Genomic DNA, 4,730 nt, shown 5'->3' with positions numbered 1-4,730 from the left:
CTGTACTTTCAGTAGTACGGGTCCAATATTACCATCCACACTTATCCATACTTTCCTTAAGAGTCATCCTGAATCCTCTAAGTCACCTTCTCAAACCGATGCACCCAAAACTCACTAAACAGTGCAACAAACCCACTGAAGCACTTCCTAGGCTGTCCTAGGTTCCTGGCCTCACCCTGCCATTAGCTTCTGAAGAACTCCCCATAATGCCAGTCATCCACCTCGTGAATACGATCAAATTCACTTAGTAGCTAACTCTCATTACTCAAGAGTTCCACAAATCACAAAGCAAGTAACATTGATGCAGTAACACTCCAATCCATAAAAGGATCACATGACATTCAACCTACATACCACAACTCATGCTATAAATTTCAACCCTCACTGCTGGTTGCCTTATGCATGTAAATTATACACATAATAGGATCAAATAGACTGTCAAATAATAGACTCTACCCTAGCACCACAACCAGAAAAGGAACATGAAATAAGGCCAAATCAGTTATTCTAGGGATAAGATCATAATCGTAGAAATTTTTTAAAGCATACACTTAGCAATTACTGATACCAATAGATATTTCCTGTACATCGTACCATCCAATACTCCCAAGACAACAAAGCATCACTCATATCAAGCCAATCTATCACCACTACTAGAAAAACAACCTCTAATGACGTGCAAACAATGACGCGTAGTGATTTACGATACGCAAAAACATGTGTCCTAAAAATAATGTCATCTCTTATAAAATTTGAAAGATAGAGGACGCATATTTGAGGGTTCCCTGAAATTAGTGTCAGAAAAGCAAAAAAAAAATACAGAGGACGCCTATTATAAAATGTGTTTCATGTAAGTGTGTCACTTTATATTTTTTAATGAAACACGCGTTATGTGCGAGAAATGAAATCCCCAAAAATTAAAACCCCGCCTATGTGAAAAATAAAAACCCCTCCATTTCCAATCAGCAAGAAACAAACCTAGGGTCTTTGTCTTCCTTTCTCTCTCTCTAACCAAAAACCCAACCTGTGATTTCATAGAGATCTCCCATGGCTTTGCATATCTCACTTAAATCGTAATAACGATCAATCATTATCTTCACCGTATGAGCCACTGCCTCAGTCGGCTGCTTCTTCACCCTCCGTTGAATCCTCTCTTTTTCACATCTCATCGGTTTCCAAAAATTCCTTCACCAACACCGATGAGTTTCCCTTCTCCGCTGCGCTCTGGACATACCATCGCTTCCTCTTTAATTCTAAACAGTTCTCGTGTTGCCCACCACCATCCTCTCCCACCTCTAGCATTGCCTACCTATGCTAATACAGCTGTACTCAAAACCTAGCGACGGAAGGAAAATCTCTATCACAACAATAGAAAGACGGAGACTGCAATGGGAGAAAGAGAAATATAAATTGTGAAATCGAATTTAGGTAGCCATAACTACTTAGTTCGGTTAAAATGGGAGGAACAATCTGACGTCAGTTCACTTACTTTTTCCACCATGATGCGTACATCTGCATGACTGAAATTGATTTCTACAGGACAACAATTACACGCTTGTGCTATAAAAATGGGTGTAAGTCAAGATATCTTCGTATCATGTGCACTAATAGACATGTACAACAAGTGTGGAAGCATCGAGGATGCCCAGTGTGCGTTCGATGAAATGCCTGAAAAAACAATAGTGGGTTGGAATACAATCATTGTAGAGTACGCCCTTCATGGATACAGTGAAGAAGCTTTAGATCTCAACTACGAGATGCAATATTCTGCTGTTAAAATGGACCACTTCACTTTCTTAATGATAGTAACAGTGTGTACACGATTAGCTTCATTAGAGCACGCCAAACAAGCACATGTAGGCCTCATCCACCATGGTCTTAATCTAGACATAGTTTCCAACATTTCACTTGTTGACTTATACAGTAAATGGGGAAGAATTGATGATGCACGCAACGTGTTTGATAAAATGCCTCACAAGAACGTTATATCATGGAACGCATTAATTGATGGATATTGTAATCATGGGAGAGGAATTGAAGCTTTAGAGTTATTCAAACAAATGATTACTGAAAAAATGATCCCAAATCATGTTACTTTTCTTGAGTGTTCTATCTACTTGTAGCTATTCACATTTATCAGTTCAAGGGTGGGAAATATTTGAATCAATGGGAACAGATTTCAAGGAAAAACCTAGAGCTATGCATTATACATGTATGATTGATATTAGGTCATGAACGGTTATTAGATGAAGCTTTCTATTTGATCCAAAATGCTTCATTTAATCCTACAGTAAACATGTGGGCTGCTTTGCTTACAGCTTGTAGGGCCCACAAGAATCTAAAACATGGAAAGCTTGCAGCAGATAAAGTATACGGTATGGAGCCAGAAAAGCTTAGTAATCTATTTTTTGTATGTTTGTGTTCCTTGAGTTTGGTTGCATAAACTTAAGTTTCCTTCATAATATCGCCCCTCATGCGGATATATACCTCAACAAGATGGGTAGCTGATAAACTTGAAGTATTATATCTTTTAATTAACACATCTCATGTGTAATGTTTTTTTTATTCCATATTAATATAAGATAAGATGTGTTTGTTTGTGAGCTTAGGTTGGTGAATGGAGCAATAGTATTGTTGCTGGTGGTAATAATAGGATTCCTCAACTAGATGGACCTATTCATGATCCCTACGATGATGCACTCTCTACACCAAATGTAGTAATCCTTTTTTTTAAAATCGGTTGCATTGTAGTTACTTGTTTGCTAAGTTAACTAAATGATTTGTTTTGACTTTTGAGTAAAGATCTAAAACTATCAAGGAGTTGTGAGTGAAGACTATAATGTATCCAACACACTTGCCCCACAAGGTAAACTACATCTACATGTACTGGTTTTTAGAGGTCTTTTTGAATTCTGAAATAGGTACTTTTTTGTGTTCAGAGCTGCAAGCAGCGACTCTTACCATGGTGAATCAGAATGATATTTTTGATGACGATGAAGATGAGCCTCTGAACGAGAATGATATTGATGGTGCTTATTTTGGAACGACTTTGCCTCACTTGTTCCTGATGAGTTATGGTCACCTGAAGCCACAAAAGGCCATACAGTGCTACACCCCAAGAGTATTCGGCTTCAAGTTCCATAAACCAAGATGTATCACAAATCTCACATGCAATGCTTAAGTGGGTGGGTTCGGGTTCTAACCTTACACATGTATGTATGTCCTGAAAATGTGAAAAGTTTATCATGGTCTTAAAATTATTATATCAAAAGAATGAAAAAAAAATAAATTAGTAGATTTTTCAATATGGCTGTCGTTTCTGTGTTTTTTTTAATTAAATTTTATGAGGTCTAAGAAGTTATATGGAAAATGGTTTATCTTTCTATATGTTACACTTTGTAGTAGAATTAATGTAATGTGATGCGTTGATCTGGTCTGTACAAGCCAATGTAGTTTCCTGCACATAGATGCTTGCTTTAGTTTAGTTTATACAAGTTGCATTGCAGCAACACAGTTTGTCTGTGCGTGCTCATACTCATAATAGTACAATACAATTATCTTTTAATTTTTATATTTTTTATGTAACTAACTCTTCATAAGTCACTGCAGAAAGCATGAAGAATTTGCTCCTAAATTTCCTGGGAGATGAATCCCCAAGGTCACTGCAGAACGCATGAAGAATTTTTATATTTTTATGTAACTAACTCTTCATATGTGTCCTATTTTTTAGTGTTGAACAACATGTATTTAATGTTAAAAAAAGTGTTGCATGTATCCCAAATATATATTGAGCTGCCAAATCTCACTGATAAGGATAAGGGGGTGAAGTTTCTCTTTTGTGATTCCATTAGATGTTTCTTATCATATACTCATTTAAGTTGTAAGATTTATGGAAAATTGTAGGTTAATAGCACATAGGGAGTGCGTAGCAAGATTTTGGCAAATATAGAAAAATTTGAGGTCGGATGCCTACATTTTTCAAGTTGTATGTAATCAAATTGTCTCTTGTTTCACATTGGGGAGATTACTAAAATGTCACATTGAAATTTCATCGAATAATATAGCGATAAATAGAAAAAATAGCAGTGTACTTTCATCTATTATTTGTATGATATTAAATTTTATGCAATGGATTTTATTTTTTTATATGGTATTTTATTTTCTATTATGAGAAATTAAATGCAAATTTAATTTGAAAATTAGTAAATCCATAAAGAATATTTTTTAAACATTTAAAATTACGATACACAAAAATGCGTGTCATCTTCGTTTATGACATGGCCTTTCTTGACAGGGGCTTTAATGATACGCAATGCGAGTCGTAAATGAGCGTCGTAAATGCACGTCGTAAATAGACGACGCACAAAAGAGTGTCGTCTCTCGTTCTGACAGCGCCTTCCTTGACACACATTTGCGCGTCGTCTGAGCGTTTTACAACACACATTGCGCGTCCTAAAAGGCTGTTTTTCTAGTAGTGCACTAACTAATCAGCTCCAGCATGCAAGTCTACCAGCTCATACAATAAACATAGAAAGGCATCTCTCCTGGCATTCTATCATGCAAAAACCAAACAGATCCTTTGCCCTAGCTAGCATGCAATTCACCGATTCATAAATCAAATAATATTAGTTAGCACATATGGGTATTTTAAGAAAACTTAATTGAGCTCGGTTGATTATGCCATCACACCCTTTTCTTATATTGGATTTTTTTTCTTAAATTTTTTTCTT

The 4,730-nt window shown here is 36.2% G+C and overlaps 1 pseudogene; it reads left to right on the top strand.

Moving 5' to 3' along the window:
* Positions 1-1,568: 1,568 nt before the first annotated feature.
* Positions 1,569-3,181, top strand: LOC122195470 (pentatricopeptide repeat-containing protein At5g50390, chloroplastic-like; annotated as a pseudogene).
* Positions 3,182-4,730: the final 1,549 nt, after the last annotated feature.

This window comes from Lactuca sativa, chromosome 8 (genome assembly GCF_002870075.4).
Source record: "Lactuca sativa cultivar Salinas chromosome 8, Lsat_Salinas_v11, whole genome shotgun sequence".
NCBI classification, from domain to species: domain Eukaryota; kingdom Viridiplantae; phylum Streptophyta; class Magnoliopsida; order Asterales; family Asteraceae; genus Lactuca; species Lactuca sativa.
Note: the sequence above shows the minus strand (reverse complement) of the source record. Positions and strands in the feature narration are given on the sequence as shown.